This window comes from Nematolebias whitei, chromosome 8 (genome assembly GCF_014905685.2).
Source record: "Nematolebias whitei isolate Nwh7 chromosome 8, NemWhi1, whole genome shotgun sequence".
In the NCBI taxonomy this organism is placed as follows: Eukaryota; Metazoa; Chordata; class Actinopteri; order Cyprinodontiformes; family Rivulidae; genus Nematolebias; species Nematolebias whitei.
In genome coordinates, this window is record NC_056505.1 from 12,897,022 (window position 1) to 12,917,595 (window position 20,574).

Here is a 20,574-nt window from a genome sequence, read left to right on the forward strand (position 1 = left end):
ATTATTCATGCCAAAATTATAAGCTGAAATAAAATACCATCATGCAACAGAGATTTATCACAAATCCAATTATTTTGTTGCATTTTCTTAAGCCTGTAAAAGTAGTGTAAAGACAGATCAAGACTATTTTTGTTCAGGAATGTGTTTAGCTTCAGGTCATAAAGTGGTGGCCTGCTGCGTTCACCCTTTTTCTTTTTACTGCCAAGCACTGCACCAGGGTGGGAGAAACCTGTGGGAGTGACATTTGATGAAGCAAACTATTTCACTCCCAGTTTGAGTGTTTAAAGGTTTTATGTTAAGGTCAAGTCTAAAAGACTCATATCAGCTGGGTCCCACCGGCACAAGGTGAGTAAACTATGTGCAGCACAAAGTTCCCCCAAAAAAGGCAGCTCCACATTTAAGGCTTGACTGAACTTCTCCCCATTTACCTAATCTGTTTTCACTGCAACCTGATGGCAGCATAATCATTTTTCTAGCTTCACTCAATCCAAACGCACTTCCTCTCTGTATAAACGAATAAAACTGTGAGCGAAATCTAACTTGCTTTAAGAGATGCACCATTTATGTTGGAACCAGGCGATTTTCAGCTTGACAAGTTGTGAATGCTGACGGCAAAAATAAAGCCATTCAGTAAATAGATCTTGTGCACAGTGCATAAGGTGTGAACATGTCTTGTCTGGAAATCTACAAACCGGATTCCAAAAAAGTTGGGACACTAATCAAATTGTGAATAAAAACTGAATGCAATGATGTGGAGATAGCAAATGTCAATATTTTATTTGTAATATAACATAGATGACAGATCAAAAGTTTAATCTGAGTAAATGTAACATTTTAAAGGAAAAATATGTTGATTCAAAATTTCACAGTGTCAACAAATCCCAAAAAAGTTGGGACAAGTAGCAATAAGTGGCTGGAAAAAGGAAATTGAGCATATAACGAACAGCTGGAAGACCACTTAACACTAATTAGGTCAATTGACAACATGATTGGGTATAAAAAGAGCTTCTCAGAGTGTCAGTGTCTCTCAGAAGCCAAGATGGTAAGAGGATCACCAATTCCACCATTGTTGCGCAGAAAGATAGTGCAGCAATACCAGAAAGGCGTTACCCAGCATAAATTAGCAAAGACTTTTAAGTTATCATCATCGACCGTGCATAACATCATCAAAAAATTACGAGAATCTGGAACAATCGCTGTGCGTAAGGGTCAAGGCCGTAAAACTCTACTGGACGCTCGTGATCTCTGGGCCCTTAAACGTCACTGCACCTCAAACAGGAATGCCACTGTCAAGAAAATAACAGAATGGGCACAGGAATACTTCCAGAAAGCATTGTCAGTGAACATAATCCACCGTGCCATCCGCCGTTGCCAGCTGAAACTCTACAGTGCAAAGAGGAAGCCATTTCTAAGCAAGCTCCACAAGCTCAGACGTTTGCACTGGGCCAGGGGTCATTTAAAATGGAGTGTGGCAAAATGGAAGACTGTTCTGTGGTCAGATGAGTCACGATTTGAAGTTCTTTATGGAACACTGGGACGCCATGTCATCCGGACCAGAGAGGACAAAGATAGCCCAAGTTGTTATCAACGCTCCATTCAGAAGCCTGCATCACTGATGGTATGGGGTTGCATGAGCGCTTGTGGCATGGACAGCTTGCACGTCTGGCAAGGCACCATTAATGCAGAGAACTATGTTCAGGTTCTAGAACAACATATGCTCCCATCTAGACGTCATCTCTTTCAGGGAAGACCCTGCATTTTTCAACACGATAATGCCAGACCACATTCTGCAGCAATCACAACATCATGGCTACGTAGGAGAAGGATCCGGGTACTGAAATGGCCAGCCTGCAGTCCAGATCTTTCAACTATAGAGAACATTTGGCGCATCATAAAGGAAGGTGCGACAAAGAAGGCCCAAGACGATTGAACAGTTAGAGGCCTGTATTAGACATGAATGGGAGAGCATTCCTAATTCTAAACTTGAGAAACTGGTCTCCTCTGTCCCCAGACGTCTGTTGAGTGTTGTAGGAAGAAGGGGGGATGCCACACAGTGGTAAAAATGGACTTGTCCCAACTTTTTTGGGATTTGTTGACGCCATGAAATTTGGAAACAACAGATTTTTCCCTTAAAATGATACATTCTCTCAGTTTAAACTTTTGATCTGTGATTTGTGTTCTATTCTGAATAAAATATTAGATGTTGGCACCTCCACATCATTGCATTCAGTTTTTATTCACAATTTGTTTAGTGTCCCAACTTTTTTGGAATCCGGTTTGTGTATGTGTACATATATATATATATATATATATATTTTTTTTTATTATTATTTTTTTTCCAGTCAAGAAAGCTGTGTTTCAGTTATGAATCTTAAAAATTTGGAATTCAACATTTTTAAGATAATTTTTTTCTCAGGTGGTTTTCAATGTGTTTTGATTAACAATGATGGCTTCTTTTTGTAGACTTGGGCTATTTGCACATAACCTCTAAACATAATTCCATATGGAGGACCAAAAATAGTATTTCAATTTACAGTCTATTTGCATCCAAATAAGGTTTACACTGAAACTGACAAACCTATTACGGTATGACATTGCACCTTTGACTACCACAGAGCAGCTCTGATGTCTATTACCTGCGCCCGAATCAAAAAACACACTGTCCTACTCCTAAAAGCTTCAATGTGGACTTCAAGAGGGAATGAACAATGAAGTGTGGAGTGCAAAAGGGAAGAACATGGAATGAGAAAAGACAAGTGGAAGACGAAGATTTGAAATCTTCTCTTTTAAAGGAGTCCTTTGAAGCGACAGTGACATTTCAAAAGGCCAGACTTCCTGAGAGGCATTGACTCTTCCTCCATTAGAGTAGAGCACTCCATGATTACACATATCAATAACTTCTGAACACAGGCACTCTGTTTTATAACTGCACTGCATGCACAGTTATTAGACAAGTGTGTATTCCGACCTTGTTGCTTTTTGGCACATTTTCCAATTGTAAACGACATAAACGTCAATGCTCGCTGACTTTAACAACTTAAGTGATGCGTATTTGTTTAATTAGTAAGTTTATACTAATGAATACCTTACACTGAAGGTGTTCACATCAGTTGGGCAGCATTAATACCACTGGCTAATGAAGTCAAAAAGAAAATGTCTAAAGATAAGTCAAAAGTCCTACTTTTATTTATTAAGACTTCATGACAAAGTTTGTCATAAACAGTAAAATAAATAAATAACAAAAAAGCAATAACTCAAGAATAGAAAACGCACAAAAGTAAGGTTAAACATAGATGTGGTTTCCATCGTGTTAAGTAATGATATCTTACGTCAGGTTTATAAAATTATTTGCCAAAATTCTAGATGAAAAACAGAAAAGTAGTTTTATTTATGTATTAGTGTCTTGATACAGATTGTCTAATTTGGTGTGGTTGTGGTTTTCAATTATGTGTTTAGTAGAATGTTGTGATTAGCAAAGACACAAAGCTAACTTGGAAATGTTGTGATTGTTGTTTATATGGTTTTAGGCATGTAAAAATGTCCAAATTAGATAGAAAAAAATATAAAATTGTGTAAAGTTGCTGCATGACAATGAAAAGAGTCCATTAGATTTCGATGTGGACAGGGATTATTGTTTTAGTAACATTTGTAATTACAACATTGGCCCTGACAGCTGCACTCTTCAAGTTATCTTGTTTATGGACCCATCTGTCTGTTTTGTTTGTTTGTTTGTTGTTATAAAGAGGAACCCGTTTGCAACACAATTTAACAACAGAGGAGCATGACTTAAAGAGCAAGTTTCTGTTTGATTTTGATTAACATTTTATGGCCAGTAGGGAAATGCAGTTTCAGATTCCTTATAAAATTATAAACATTCATTACTATAAAATGAAAAGAAAAAGGAACTTATTAACTTTCTGCACGATGAGTAATAGTAAACTAGAATTTCATAATTGTAACAAACTTAAAATACACTCAAAGTGTCAAGAAAAATAATTTCTCCAACTAAATTAATCTATTAGCACTATTAGTTGACTTTTCAGTGGCTGACAAACTAAAGACGTTGACTTTTTTTTAATGCATTTTAGGGAAAATCAAATGATGTCGGTAGTTTGTTTTTTTAATCCAGCATCTCTTTTATGACGGTCAGTCAATTGCTATAACTAGATTAACCACAGCAAACAAACAGGAAGTGTCTTTACAGGCTCTTGGGGTTTGTAACAAGTCCAAACAAGCCAAACACAATCGCATGTTTGTGAACTTGGGTCTATTTTAGAAGCTAACTAAACATGTAAAACAAAAAAACTCAAAATAAAAAGCTAATGGAAAAATGCAAAATGTTTTCTCTCATAGATATTCCAGTAATAGAAGGTGTTGGAAGAAAAAGATCAGCTCGCTAGTTTTTCTGCAAAACTGTCAATAATGTATTGACTGTTTCTTCAAAAGATAGAATTATGGGAGAAAATTGTTATTTTAATGTAAATCCTATCTTCTTATGGAACAAATATCTAAATGGTGCAAGATCAAGACAATACCCCCTAATCAATTTTAGCACTGCAGAGGTGAGTACACATTGCATCTAAATTATTTAAACATAAAAAGATCATTAAAAAAACAATAATTAATAGTAACTAATAACAGAATGATAACCATGTAGAAATTCACACTTTCTCACTTAAACTGGGACAATTATTTTAATGGGATGCATTACAATCTAAACTATATACAAAACAATGTCTCAAGGCTTATCTTTGTCCTTAAACTGAAAGTATTTCAGGCGTACAATGTTAGCTCAAACTTTGACATTTACATCTTGTGTGATTTTGTGATATCCAACAGGAAGTTTATCTCCCTGCTGGACTTGGGTAGTTTTTAGGATGATTAATTCTGCTGTCATGATTCATCTTAACTGGTCATTTTTTGTTTCTGTTATGTCCATTTATGTGCTGTTCATCTTTAACAAAAGGCCAGCTTTTACTTTTGGATTTTTTCTGGTATAAAGATTGTGACCTTCATGGGTATGCCATATTATATACCACATTGTATGGCACACTATGCATTTTTTTATATATATTGTGATATAATTATGAGGTTATATTACCAACCTCTGTTGTACTAGCAGTTCCCAAATATATGTCCAATTTCCTCCCTTGAGCACAAATCTGTTTTTGTGTAAACCACGGATAAGGGAAACACTGGAAAGCTCTTAAATTTCCCAAAAGACACATCAGCAGAACAGCTGCATTTTGTATCCGAAAAATTACAAAAATCAGTGTAAATCGAATCATACTAGCAGATAAGTAACTCCTACATGGTCCTCAGTGGAGTTGACTTGTGTCAATGCTTTATAGTGTGACCTCAACTGGCAATTCCAAATAGTGACGTAAACAAATTTGCCTAAGCGTTTCTGTTTAACTCTATTAGTGCAAGAGTGCCAGACTGCCAAAGCTTAGTCACATGGCTGGGTTGTGATACTGGTGGTCTAATGGGAAACATGCTGCTGTCACACAGTCTTTAATTACAAAGTCCTCTGACAGGCCCTTGTGTGACCTGGCAAATTCTCTTCGGCAGACGCGCACATGAATACTGAATGAACGCTATACTCCGGTAAAATACTTGGCTGACAGACAAAATCAATGTAATTAGCCAGCATGATAGAGACTCCAGCAAGACAATCTGTGTTAATGATAGAAAAATCTATCAAGTTCTCTTTGTACCTCACAGTCCTCTATCATGCTCTCCTTGTTTCCTTCCTTTCAAGTCTAATTTATGATTTCCAAGAAAACCATTAACACAAAGCCACACAGAGACTGGCACCGTCACAGGGAGAGCAGATACGCTGAGCCGTGCACAGCCTCGGGACGGGAGCACTCAGCAGGTGCTGCAGACAGCAAACAGACCTAAGTGTCAGGGTTAGAGAATGCTAATAGATATCACGCTGCAAAGTCATATAAAAATAAATAAAATGGCTTCATCGCAGCCCTACTGTTTAACTCAAGAAACAAAACTGACACCTTAAAGATGTTTAAAGCAGAGAAGTTTAAACGAGAAACATGCTTTAAAAGTCTAAAAAAGTTAGCATCAGCAGAAAGAAAAATTATCACACTGTTTGTCAATGAATGATAGATATCACTTTATTTTTAACAAATATAACAGTTTAAATCTGGAGTGACAAGGATGGATAAGAGTAGGAATGAGACCATCATTGGACATGTCCAGAGGAGGGACAGTGGGTATATTGGTAGAAGGGTGTTTGAAATGCAGCTGCCAAGAACAAGACAAAGAGGACATGGAGGAGTTGGAGTCAGGACAGAGTGTGATGGAGGACGATGACTCACTGTGGTGACCCTTGAAGAGGGAAAAGCCGAAAGAAAAAAAGATGATATTGACTTTAATAGTTTTTTCTTTTAAGATATAAAATTTGAAGGTAATACACCATCAAGCTCCAGGTTTTTACACTTCAATGGTAGTCCCTCGATTATCACAGGGCTTACATGCCACACACACACACACCCACGATGGGTGAAAAACCGCGAAGTAAGAACAATACATTAATTTTAGTATTTATATATATATATATATATATATATATATATATATATATATTAAGGCTTTATAAACCCTTCCCACACTCTTGCAATGTTCTCAACTCAAATCTACGTAATTTTAACAACATACAGTACTGCAAAATTTTACTCACCAGCTCTGCAGAACAGCAGGTCGAGCTCGGTTCCGGTACTGCAGACTTACCCTGCAGCGACAAAGCCCACCGCCCCGTCCAGGTTGATGTGTGCATGGATTATTGAGCTTCAGGAAGCTTAAGGGTTATTTGCGACTTTCCTGCCAGTTCTGTGAGCTTAATAGATAGTGTAGATTTGCATTGCAAAACAGTCCCGCCATTTCGGCAGAAAGCAGCCACAGTTGGCTTCTGGGTAGTGTAGTTCTTTTGACTGGAAAAACAGTGTAGGCTTATTGAAAGAGAACTACAAAATGGCGGCACCCATCGGAAGTTTTCTTTTTTTATTTTTGTTAACTTTTTATCCTGTACCGTCCCAGTTACGCTATTAATATTAAAGTAGACAATCATTGAAAAATCGCAAAAGATCGAGTTTGCGAAAGTCGAACCGCGAAGTAGTGAGGGACTATTGTACTGGTAAATAAGAACGTTATATGGATTAAAATATACATATTTCCCACTTCATACAGTTTCCTTTCTGTGAAAATGAAAACCTTGCTTTAGTTTTTCTGTTGTTATTCAAACCAACATAACCCACAAAACAATGTTGTGTACAGAATAAAACCCATATTTAAAAAGTATATACTGGGTATATTTATGAACAAGAATGGAAGAATGGAACTATTAATTGTTTTAGCTGAACTGATTGAAGGTGAATAAATAATAATAATAAATAAAGTGCTGTGTGTTATCATTGTATGTTCCCATACAAAGATGAAATTGGCTCTCTGCATTTAACCCATTGCACCAGGGATGCACCCAGGTGGAGCAGTGGGCAGCTATGTAAGCGCCCGGGAAGCAATTTGGGATTGAGTGTCCTGCTCAGAGACACCACGAGATGTGCAATGACTGGGCATCAAACCCAGGACCTTCAGGTCCCGAGTCGGCTGCCCTGGCCCTACACCTTCTCGGCCCTATGAAGACACTGAATTTGCTTGTGAGGGGCAGAGCTTCTGACTTTGCTTTTTACGTGTGTGGACTGTGAACAGTACGTGAAAGCTTACAGTAAGAGTGCACCACTAAAAAGTGGAAGCAGCACTACAGGCTGTTTGTGACCCAGTGTTTAGGATGTGTTTTACTTCATATTTAATGGTCAGTGAGAATATTTTCCACACAGTGTGGAAAACTGATGGCAGAAAATATTGGTCAAAATGACTCTAGTCTTTTGATGGATGTAAATGGGACCCTGTACACGATTTTGTTCCACCACATGTACCACATATGATGAGAATGACAAAGAAACCTTGACCTTGACCTTCTGCTGAACTGCCTTCTAGGCAGTCCTTCAGGTTTTTGGTTTTGTTTCTGTGTCATTAGACGTTCTCGTCCAGTACAGTCAGTTTAATGCAATGTCTTCTATATCAAACTATTACTTCATCGCTCCTTTTCAACTTCATTTAACCAACTTTTAGGCACACGGTCCAGTATATTTTTGAAATCCACTTAAAACTTACAAACTTCTGAAGCTGCAGGCCTAATTTTGGAGATTCCCCTGAGAGTTACCTTTACATTTGCTTTTATACATGAAAAAAAGTTATGATTTATGTGCATAATTCAATATTTTGTTTGCAAACATCAAAATAAAGTACTGAAAAAATAGAAATCACATTAATTAAAAGTAAAAACAAAGCTTTGCCTTTAATAACAGAAGTGGCTGACATAAAATAAAAACATATCCTTTAGTCTAATCTTTATAACCAGTTAATTTTTTGTGCTGCACTGACATGATTTGTTTAAATGTGACCCTTAATCATGATCAGTCAGTTGTTAAATTACTGCTGTCAGCAGGTCAAAGAAGATTAAATCTCTACCAGTGGATAGAGAAACTACATCGTTCTATGACAAATTGCAGGAAATGCAATGAAAAGGCTTGTTACTTTTCCACTGCTTTGTTCCATATGAATGTAAATGAAGCAGGGGCAAACTCATTTCCCAGCTCTCATATCAGCAAGATAAGGGGGAACACCTGTTTCATTAGAAAACTCACAAAAGAGGAAAAAACCTCTGGGATTCTCAGATATATTTCAGGACTTTGTCCTTCCTTTCAGCTTTTTGTACTTTCTTTACACTGGACTGCTCATCCTGCTCGCTATTTTCTGTCAGGCGGCAGCAGAAAAGGTTTCGAGCCTCAACTAAACCATGCAGAGGAAATGCAGCCAAAAAATGTGACTAAAAATAACACCGGAATACAGCAGAGACAGAACAAGACGTTATCGCTGCTTTCATAAGGCTGAACCCTCCCAATGTTAACGTGAACGTTTTCTTAGTGACAGGCCTACATGCTTTAAAATGCAATATATTTGACAGAGACTGCTCACGTTATTTTATGTAAGTTTAATACAAAAGACATTAGATATAACACATAATCTCAACACAGCAGAAAAAAGCTACAATCGCTGCATAAACAGATGATCCCAAAATTATCACATACTGTGACAGATTGTTGGCTAAGAAACTAACTGCAGAAGGACGAGTGTCCAAAAAGCACAATTACTATTTAATCATCTATTCTTTTGGTTCACATTTATAGTACACTGAGCGCCTTAAGCAATACAATTTTCAAGGTCTAAAATAAGACTTTTTGTTGTCCAAGACTTTTGTTTAATTTTTGAATGAGCAGGTGCTTTAAAATATGAATTGTGATCTCAATTCTAAGAAAAAATTGAATTTTAGCAAGAACTGCATAGATAGAAAAAAATTTAATAACATTCACAATTTGAGTAAGTTATGCAGACAGTACTTTATTTATCTATTTTTTCTGTCAGAGTATGTTTGTATGGGTGACTGCAGAGAAAAACCAATTTACTTGCTAAAAGCAGTATATATAAATAATTAAAAAAGCAAGAATAGAGGCTCATTTCTGAAGTCAAATTTATTCTAAACCATCAAAGGATGAGATAAACATACATTTTTATACGGGTCCCATATTACTACCCAACTGAATATTGGAAAATATTGTGAGAAAAGGAATGAAGAAAACATCCCACGAAGTGAAATCAATGCTAAAAAATATGGAAAAATACAACCAAAACTATTTCTAAAATCTCAAAGTTCATGTTCAATAATCCAGGTGTAAGGATGGTACCATTTGGTGGCCCGGTTTGTGTCTGTGTTCCCTCGTGCTCCCTCGTCAGTTCCATTAGTGCCACCCTTGTCTCGTCCCAGCTGTTCGTAATCACGTCTCGTCTTGTCCTTTTATATAAGCCGTTTGTCAGTCTTGTTCGTTGTCGCGTCGTACTCGTTGGGTCTCCTGTGTTCCCCCTGAGTCTTCCGAGTTTCCCTGAGTCTTCCGTGTCTCCTGAGTCCTCCTGAGTTCCCCGTGCCTTATCTTCCTGTTTCATGTAAGTTTTGCTGCCCCGTCAGCCTGTTATTTTGTATCTTTATTTTACCATTAAATACCTATTTTTGTATTCTGCCGAGTTGAGTCCCTGTCTGCACTCTGGGTTCGCTCCTTCCTAGCAAATCCTAACAACAGGTTAAAAAAATCCAACAAAGTTCAGTCAGGTCATCTGCACGGTTTCTTTCTTTTTTTTTTTTTTAGATGTTTCATCCTTCATCTAAAGGACTTCATCAATCCGAGGAGCCACAAACAAACTCGGTTCCACTCCACAAGCAACACACTCCCAAAGTGGACCTGCCAGTTTGCTGGTGATAAGATGGTTTCTGGGGCTCTCCCTCTCCACCGTCGACTTCTCTGAGGCAGCCATAGCCAAAGTGGTTCAAAACATCAAAGTTCATGCTCAATAATCCAGGTAAAAATATCCAACAAAGTTCAGTCAGGTCATCTGCACGGTTTCTATTTTTTTTAGATGTTTCCTCCTTCATCTAAAGGACTTCATCAATCCAAGGAGCCACAAACAAACTCAAATTAAAAGGCCGATAAATACATAAAATTTACAAAATTTGCACCAGATCAAATTTTACTTCAGAAGGTGCTTCAAGCTGCCAACCTTCACCTCACCACATTCATTTTCCCTCTCATCCTCCTTTACGTCACTCGTTTGCTTCTTTCTGTCTTTCCCACCACAGCATGCAGCTACTTAACAGCATCTTAACTTCAGTGATAAACAACAGACTAGTGATTCCCTATCCATCAACATCGCTTCGTCTCTGCTCTGACTCTCAGAGGCTTTGCAATTTTTCAGTCCTCTCGAGGTTTGATTTACGCCCTCCTCTACCGTCTGTGCCAGCTTATTCTCTTCTCACAGCTTTTTACTATCCAGTAAATCTGCACAGTGTCAGCTTCTGTCCTTCTTGATCTGAGATACACTTCCGTTTTACTTCTCCAGTCCACAGAAGCAGAACATTACGTGTTTATTCTCAGCAAAATGAGAAGGAATTCTCAAAATCAGTTTCATTAAAGTCTTGATACTGAGAATTGCTCATGCATATATTATAGCACTTAAGATATCAGTCTGATGGAAATCTAATCAAAACGTAGGTTAGGAGGATATCTGGTGCATATTATGAATAATAAGTTGTCATCAAAAAACTTCATGATAGCTGGCAAAGGCAACTCTTCCAAAAAAATAATAATAGAAACAATGCAATTAAATGCAGTAAAATGCTACCTTGAGCTGCTCATACTGCACCATATAGTTCCTCCATTAAATGTTAAAAATGTTATTGGGATGAAAAACGCCTAAATCAATCATCAATTTAAGATTTGAAAGAAAATGGTTTAGGCCTGCAGCCTCTGTCTCAAAAGAATCAAATTAAGTAAAACTTCTGATATTACATTTCTGAGCCAATTGAATCACTGCAGAACAAGTAGAAAAGAGAGCAAGAAACAAAAGACAACAGCTAGTAATTGGAAACGTACAATTTCTTACAAGAGGATTTTTAAAAGCAGTTGCAGTTTTTCTGCCTTTTCAGCAAACTGTATGGAAGGGACAACTTCACAATTACATCTAAAGCCCTGCTGCTCTCATACTCGCTCACACTTCTGTTTGTTCTTCAGTTTTTTTTTTTCTTCTTTTACACAAAGGAAATATAACAGAAGTGGTTTCTGCCTTCTAAGCAAGAACAAATACAGACAACTGTGAATCAGCATGTTTCTTTGTTGAAAGAAGGTGTCCATCTAGATTGAAATACTGTAAGTCCCATAATTCAGTTCAGTTTATTTATATAGCACCAAGTCACAACAGAAGTCATCTCAGGGCACTGAACAGAAACATTATCAACCTTCTCAACAAGGCAAGAGTTGCTCCAACCGCAGCAAACCCAGCTACGGCTATTAATGCGTTCCTGACTGTTGACTTGGGATTTGGTTCCCGAAAGAACACCACAAAGCCAGTCCAGGAGTTGAGCAGCCAGGTCCCTCTGGTCAGACAGCAGGTATGTGGAGATCTCCTGGCCCACCAGCTCCACACAGCTCTCCCTCCCCATTTCATTCAGGTACTGAGACACCACTGCTCCAAAGGCCACCAGGTAGGCGATGTGACCCCAGTTGGTGGTCCCCTTTTCAAAAAGGCTGCAGGCTACTTCCAATAAAAACTTCAGGTCACTTTTGTTGTCCAAATCCAGTTTCTTGATCATATGATTGATTGAGAATCTGTGTTTCACCTGGAGGTCATTCACCTGAAGGTCAATCACCACTCTCTTCATCGTCGATAGCTCCTTACTCTCGGACCACTGAGCTTTTGATAGTCCAATAAACTCTTGTAAAAATCTGCCAATAAGTTGCCTTGTCTCATTCTCCAGCACTGCTGAGGACATCGGCTTCACCGTGCAACTCCGCCGGGGTGTGCTACGTTAACGAGCCGAGGTCGTCGCTGAGCTCCTGGTAGCGTTTCTCAGAATATCCATTCAGTGGAGCCATAGGTTTTTGAGTCAGGCTAAGTTCAATGAGACTAACTTGTAGGTAATTGTCCGTAATACTAATACTAATACTAATACTATGTTTCCACACGGTTTGCTTTAAAGACAAAAACAGATATAATGGAGGAATAAAGAAAAATATCTGCAAGTTTCCTAACAGACTAATTGAAGTTAACTGAAATTCTGTAGCTTGTGGGAAATCCAACATTGACATTTTATAATGGCAGGATGGCAACTTTTTAACAATCATATAATAATTAGAAAACACCTACAGTCTGTTGTAGTGAAATCAATCCCTTGTTTTTTTTTTCTGTATTTACAGGATTCAAGTTAATTTTTTTCTTTTTGTTTTGTGGGAGTGTCACTTTTTGAAAAGCCTTACGTGCTCAAGAGGCTAATTTTACATTCACTTGTGTCAACTCAAAAGATAACGGGCTCTGTGACAGTTATAGTGCCACCACTTATGAACTTCCAGCCTGTAGACTGACACTGTGATTAAATCCTTTATGAACACGAGTTATGAAATGAAGACAATTTTAATAATTTACAGAGATACCAGTGCATTCTATGACTAAGACCTGTGTGACTTTATTTGGTTCAGATGTTTTAGTACCCCATGAAACAATAGGAGCTCAACTCAGTTATAAAAGAAATATTGCACCTGGTATAAATGTGTGACTGGAGAGTCATTCTGTGAGCGACATAAGTGCCAGTAGAGCTAAATTTTACTGTAAGGAATAATACTTGATGACAGTGTCGTAGAAAAAAAACCTGATTCACAGATGATCAGTTGCAGACTTCATCAGAATTATTACAAAGTTTTGGAGAAAAGCCAGACCAACTGAGTCAATGCATTAACTTATTCAAGCCTTGTCCCGTCTTGAGTTTCTGACTTAATAAAATGAAAAGGTTAGTTTTGTAGAAACTCATCAGGGGCCTTCCCCTCCCTTTCGCCTTGTCCTAGTGTTCTTCAGAACCAAAGCCAGGCAGCTAATGGTCTCACAATAAGAAAAACATTTTCAAGGTTTCTTGCTGAGGGAAGTGATGAACATTTCTACCCAGCTGTCCATTGAAGCCATCATTCCACAAACAGTGATATCAAAGATACTATCTTTGGTATCACTGTAGGCATCACTCACTAGCAGATGTTTAAAGCCATTTCATCTCTTTAATATCCACTTTAAAGCTAGGAATAAAAACATGTTTTGTGTTAGCAGGATTTAATTCTAACTTTGAAACTTAGCCAACATTAATAAAACTTACCTGAAGTTGCCTTTTTGGACATACATGCATATATTTGTACAAATTGTACTTGCATGTAGAAAGGAGATTATTACAGCCTCATATAAAATCAATAATGATGATATCGGAACGGTATCTGTATCGGTCAATATCCAGATGTAGGTATCGGGATCGGATCAGAAGTTAAAAAATGTGGATCGGTGCATCCGTAAAAGATACATAGTATCAAATAACATTGCAATATCATTCACAGTCACTCAAAAACGGTCTTCCTTGCCACACTTTGTTGGAGTAACAAGTCTGTTCAAAAAGCAAATCAGCATAGCACAGCAAATCTGTCATTAAATAACTTTAAAACTGACGCTTGTTATATTCAGGACATCAGCTGACCTGGGAGAGGTCATTCAGAAACACCCGGGGGCAGTTAGGAACAGACCTGGGGGCTGGGTTGAAAAGGTCATAAGGTTGATGAACTTAGATGTGATCAGATGAAGCATAGCAGCCCCAGATCACAAAACTGCCCTGCAGGTTTGTAAGTGAAGGATTATAAGAACATCGCTTTCACAGTAAGCACTCTTTAACAAGAACTACTGAACTCAAAACACAATTTTTATTGTGCACTTTTATTTTTTCACATTTATTCCAACACTTGGTTCATCAAGAATTATAGTATTCCAAGTTGTTACAAAACGCTGAACAGCTCTTAACCACATTATAGTAGTTCCAGCAAATCAGTAAATTTTTATTATGCAAACCAATAAATTAATTCTTCTAAAACAGAAAAAACATTATTTTTACAACCACACAGTGTATTTTCTGAAATTAATATCAAAGGATAGAGAATCAATTTACTACATCAACCATCCACCTGCACCTTTTCTTTAGAGCAGGGTCACGGGGGTGCTGCTGTCTAGTTAGAAACTGCCACATGAAATCATTCCAGCCATTTGCCATCTCACTTTAACATTTCATCTGTTTGACAGATAAACACACATCAATCTTTACATGGACACAAAAACTGTGAAAATGTTGCGTACAGTATACTCCACTATCATTGCACATTTCTAAATTATATGTACAATCTCTATCTTAGTTTGACTGGAATAGCTGCTGAGGATTGTGACAAGTGATAACATACAAACTCTGCAACTCTGGTGTCAGATTTTAAAGGTTGGACCCAAGAATGAAGTCTTAACTTGACGAGTTAGAGAAAATGTTCATTTTATTGCAAAAGAAACAAAAAGCTGACGTGGCACCAAAATTTGACACACAAGGAACCAAGGGTTCACTACACGCTGACGAACAATGCACCAAAGGATACTGAACAGAGAGGTGTACATAAAGGCTGAACGAGATGAAGATCAGCTGAGATAAATGAGATAAGGAACAGGTGAGAGGGGGCGTGGCAGGACTGAGAAGCAGGCGCTGACAGAAGAATGAACTGATCGAGTATAAGTGAATTGTGGAAAAAGTGAAACAATAAACCCACAAAAATCACAGATCCTAAGAGCAGAACTTGAGTTTAAACACACATAAAAAAATTAAAGGAGATTGATAATGACAGACAGCAACTAGGCATTTTGTTAAATAAAATATTTTCAACACAACAATCACTAAAGTTAGGTAATTTGCTGTATATTTAACATGACACAAGTTAGACAGCAGCCACACATTTAATGCGTAGTGCTCCACATCAAGGCAGCTGAGTTCTGCTCTGTGCTGCTCGCTTAATTTCCAAAAGCTCATGTGCGACATGGCGGGCTTCGTTAGTGGTTTGTGATCAGTCAAAGGCAGGCTAAACATGAACTGGTCTTTGTGGCCATTTTGCAGAAGTGTTTTTATAAAAATGTCTAAAACTTCACATCATTTTCAGCTCAATAAACACAAACATTGATTTGTGATACAAGCAATGAATTCTGGAGCCTATTGCTTCATGAAAGATCTGTAAAAGAAAATAGTTTTTCTTGCCATTTTTAAATCTATTTATTTAGTGCTGAGATAATAACCCTTTCACCCAACAGAAGCATGATTAGAATAAAAGGCAGAGTAAAAAGGGAAAACTAACAGAGATGAAAAGCAGTTGAATTAGAGACAGCAAACAGCCATTAGTGCATTCACACAAGGGTCCAGTATAACATGAACAAACAAATACACACTAACAGTTGAGAGCCCTGCAGAGCAGCTGATTAATGTCATGGGAATATAGCACAGATGTCCACAAAATGATAACATGTCAGCATAAGTGCAGTAAAGAATGCTATGGTAGATGATATTCTGAGAAAGAATGCAAACAATACAAAATCTGGGTCACAAAAAGCCAAAATTGATTAATGTTTTTAAAATAATCCTCCACTAAGCACATATACAAATGAAGAGGGGACTTTTAAATTGCCCATAACGAGGAACCATGAAGCTTATTTGGTATGGTATGGTATAAAGTTTATTCATTTAAAAAAATACAAAACAATTCCATAACAATATAAAAAAAATACAAGAGATTTAAAATGAAAGGCAGCAGACAGAATAAAAAATCATATTTTATCTGCCCCCCCCCTTTTTTATTTTATTTAAGACATTAGTAACTTTACATGCAGCAATATAAAATTTTTATCAGGTAAAACTCATACTTATTTTATTTAATTTGTTGTAACTCTACAATGTCTTGAAAATAATTATAAAAATATGAAAAACTTAAGTTGTACTTGTGCACTTTTACACTCAGAAACCTTGCAAAGTCAACACAATTACCCTACAGCACAAACAGATTTAAGTCACCTGAACTGAAGGGAAAGTGTTTCGATTAATTAACTGAAATGAGAAAACAGAAGAGCGAGCTACAGTTACAAAGTCTTTGATCGACTACTGCACAAAGCTTTGGAAACATAAATGCAAAGTTCTCCTCTGGGAATAATTTTAATTACATAAAACTAATGACATATTTGCTTCCCTAAAACACTTTATCAGATAAACAATTCTAATAACAAGCCTGTTCTCTCTGATCAAGCCAAACTATTTATCTGCGATATGCATAAACATCCTTGCAAATGCACTCCAGCTCCCAAGCGGACAGCACAGTAACCGAGGGGGGAGAAAGTGAGCCAACTTCCCCACAAGCAGTGAGACGCAAAAAAAATAATAAGTGTAACAAACTGATGTATGGGAAAAAAAAAAAGAGGAGTTAAGAAGGAAGTGTGATGCTGAAAAAGCACAAGAGTGTGGTAGGGAGAGAGAAAGTATAAAAACAGTTAATTTGGTAGAGGTTGGAAACGGCCATTACACTTAAAAAAAATAGCTGACTTCTGCAGGAATACTGAAACAAACAAACACTCAACAAGCCTCTTCCTATCATGCAGATGAGACGATACTGCCGGCACTACAATATCAAGTGGCAACAACAATGCACAACAAAGCGCCACAGAGAAATTGGGTACACAGAATCTGCCAGTGAGGGAATGAATTTACGTCAATGAGCCTCTGACATCCATTGCACCTCTCAAATGCACAAGGAGAGTCAAGCACCAGGTATCTACATTTATTATATATGTGCATAATGATAGTGATGAAGAAAATGCCTCTAAAATCTAACCAATTTTATCATAAAAATGGCTGCAGGAACATTCTTGGAGAAAATAAAATGTTGATTTTCACACAAAAAAATCAGTTTCACTCAGTGCTTGGAGTGAAAGTGTAGGGACAGAGAGAGGTTTTGCATTTTTGTGTTACAATTACACATTAATGGTCAAAATTAAACTTAATATTGGTGCATCTCTGTTAAGCTACACCATAAACCATCTCTGCTGATTTAAAATATTTTATTTAGACTGATAAAAAGAAAGAAAAAATAGATAAATATAGATAAATTGCTTGAATGCTCTGGCATCTAATGCAATGGTTGAGATCCCTCTGTGGGTTAAGAAACACCAAGTGTGGGATTTATAGAAGATCTTTATAAATCATATAAGTCTGTCAAACTGAGAGGGTGCTTTAACTTTTTTATAAGTGTTCCTTTGGGGAAATATTGAACATTTTACATGACCGCTTAAAAATACTTTTAAAAAAATGTCCACCATAAACTAGTCAACTTTTAAGAGCCATCTCTGACTAAAATAAATATATAAAATGTATAATACTTTTTAAAAATGTAGCTCCTTATGGGCTATAGTTTACAAAAAAATGTCGATATTTAGTTTTTTTAATCTACAAAATATTTATTTTATGGCAATTTTTTTGAAAAAAGAAAAGCATTTCTTTTTATCCTCTTAGTACAGCCAATTTTTTTTTTTTTTATTCTAATCCTAAGTTTTAGAATGACCATCAGGCCCACCGGACCTCCAGAACTGGTAGCCAAAAACAAGACATCAATTTCGGTCAAACTTGCATGAATCAGTCAGTGTTTGGACACAGAGTTGTTGTATTAATATTTTATCTTTTTACACTTACACATCATCACTAGATGGGGTGAAGGTTATACAAGGTCGCTGCTTGTCCAGGCCATTGCTGTAGATTGTTGTTTGTTGACGAGTGTATGTGCCGTATGCGATACTCTTGTTTTTTTACTTTTACTGAACTGGTTGACCACAGAGCTCCTGCAGCTTGATCCATCTGCAAACCGTGCCATGTTTTCGAATGAGTCAACGTGGTTCCGCCATTGGAGACCAATTCATCAGCCTGCGTACATGGGAATCTGCTTTTTGTACTAAATGTATGCTCCTGCACAACACAAGTGTGTTTTTGCTCTTCACATCTGAACTAAAACAGTTTGTCAGAGAAGATGAAAGACTAAACTCCACAGCAACATCTACTCATGATATACAATAATAAACAAAAATTATGGGATTAAAATGTTTATTTATAATAGATTTCAATATAATTGATTTTTTTCTCCAAGGAACAGTAGAGGGCAGTAATGTTCCTGTAAAGCTATGGAAGCATCCATCCATCCATCCATCCAGCCATTATCTTTACCCACTTCTTCCTTTTCGGGTCACGGGGGTCACTGGTGCCCATATCCTTCCATCACTGTGCAAGAGGCGGGGGGTGTCGCAAGTCCATCACAGGGACAAACAACCATTCACTCTCTCACTCACATCTAGGGACAATTTAGTTACCAATCAGCCTAACATGCATGTTTTTAGTCTGTGGGAGGAAACGGAGTACTTGGGGAAAACCCACGCATGCACGGAGAGAACACGCAAACTCCACCCAGAAAGGCCCCTGGCCGGGATTTGAACCGAGGCGACCTGCTCGCTGAGAGGCAGCAGCTCTACTAACTGCACCACTGTGCTGCCCATTTAAAAATATTTTGACAGAGTAAAAATTAAAATTGAATTATTTTTAGGCTTTGTCAAGAATGGTTGCATACTGACAAATAAATGAATGATGAATGAATGAGTGTGTGTGACTAAGTTTTCCCTTTGAGACCTTCCAAGAGTTAAAATTATTGCAAACTGCATATTAGACCCTAGTTATGAAAAAGAGATAAAACAGTGTCATACACAGATAAAAATAAAAGGTTAGGTTCTTTGGTAAATGGCTTAGTCGAAATGTTATGTACTTAACCAGCAATAGTTGCAATAGTTGTAGGGTCACAAGTCTTTGCAGAAGCTGAAAAGTCTAAAAACTACATTTTTTTCCCTCAACTTTAACTGAGAAAAGTTATGAACTAAGAGAAATGTAAAGTCCTCTTCTAATTAAAACAAACTATTTGCCACTAGCACAATCTTAGAAATTAGTTTACTACCCTTGTCAAATAAAGGGGTGGATCACAGCACATGGTAAAATAAGCATTAGGGGATGATGATTAAAAAAACAATTCTAGATAAATCTGCACCCACAAGACCAAAGATGCCCACCCACTTTTCTCCTGGCAAGCAAAAGTGTGACACAATAAGAAGTGAAAAGAGAGAGTAACAGCTTTGTATGAAAACATATGCTTAAGGAGAATAAAAACAAGGGTAAGAGTGAAAAAAGCAAGAAATAAAATCCAGAAAATCTCCCTGAAGCCTGTTCCTGTGGTTCTGTGGTCACTGACACCTCATGAGGAGAAATGGAGGGAGGGGGTGGGGAAGTGTGTCAGTTGACTAGGGCTGATAAAAAACAAAAAAGTACAATCAACTCATTGAACTCATCTGGTTTTAGCTTTTAAGTTGTACTGAATATTCTTGAAGTGTATGATTAATAGAACACACTTAAAAGAGCAAAACATAAATTTCCAGAAATCTTAACTTTCCCTCCTGAAAGTCTAACAAAACAACTGTAACAGTAGTAAATTTAAAATTACAACAAATTGTTGAGTACAAATTGAGCACCAAGACTGAGTGAACAAAAAGCCACATTTTGTTGTGGGTAGTGACAGAAATACTACGTTTGTAAACACAAAGGGCTATACATAATGTTTCTTTCAATGAATGCGTGCCATTTTTTCTGATCTATGCAAAGAAAATACATAAAGAGGTTGCACAACATATGATTAGTTGCCTGCTGAGCACATCCAAGTTAAAATTTTCATTCAGGTCCAGCTGGAAGGTGACCCTGGTGGTTCACTCTGGTGGTTCACCCTGAACACAAATGAGTTATAGATTTCATCTGTCTAGCAAGCACTTCAAAATCCCACAAGAGAAGCTATAAAATACTGAGAGAAAGTACATTTATAGAAGCTTAGCCTGCTACTACAAGAGTACACTACATTTATGCAGTAGAAATCCAATAGATGCAGTTTAGAGAACACTTTTACAACCTAAACAAATACAGTACATGATACCCTCAGGAACCCCTCA

General features: G+C 37.3%; 1 pseudogene; it reads right to left on the reverse strand.

Moving 5' to 3' along the window:
- Positions 1 to 11,470: 11,470 nt before the first annotated feature.
- Positions 11,471 to 12,557, reverse strand: LOC119413030 (annotated as a pseudogene).
- Between the last annotated feature and the right edge of the window lie 8,017 nt (positions 12,558 to 20,574).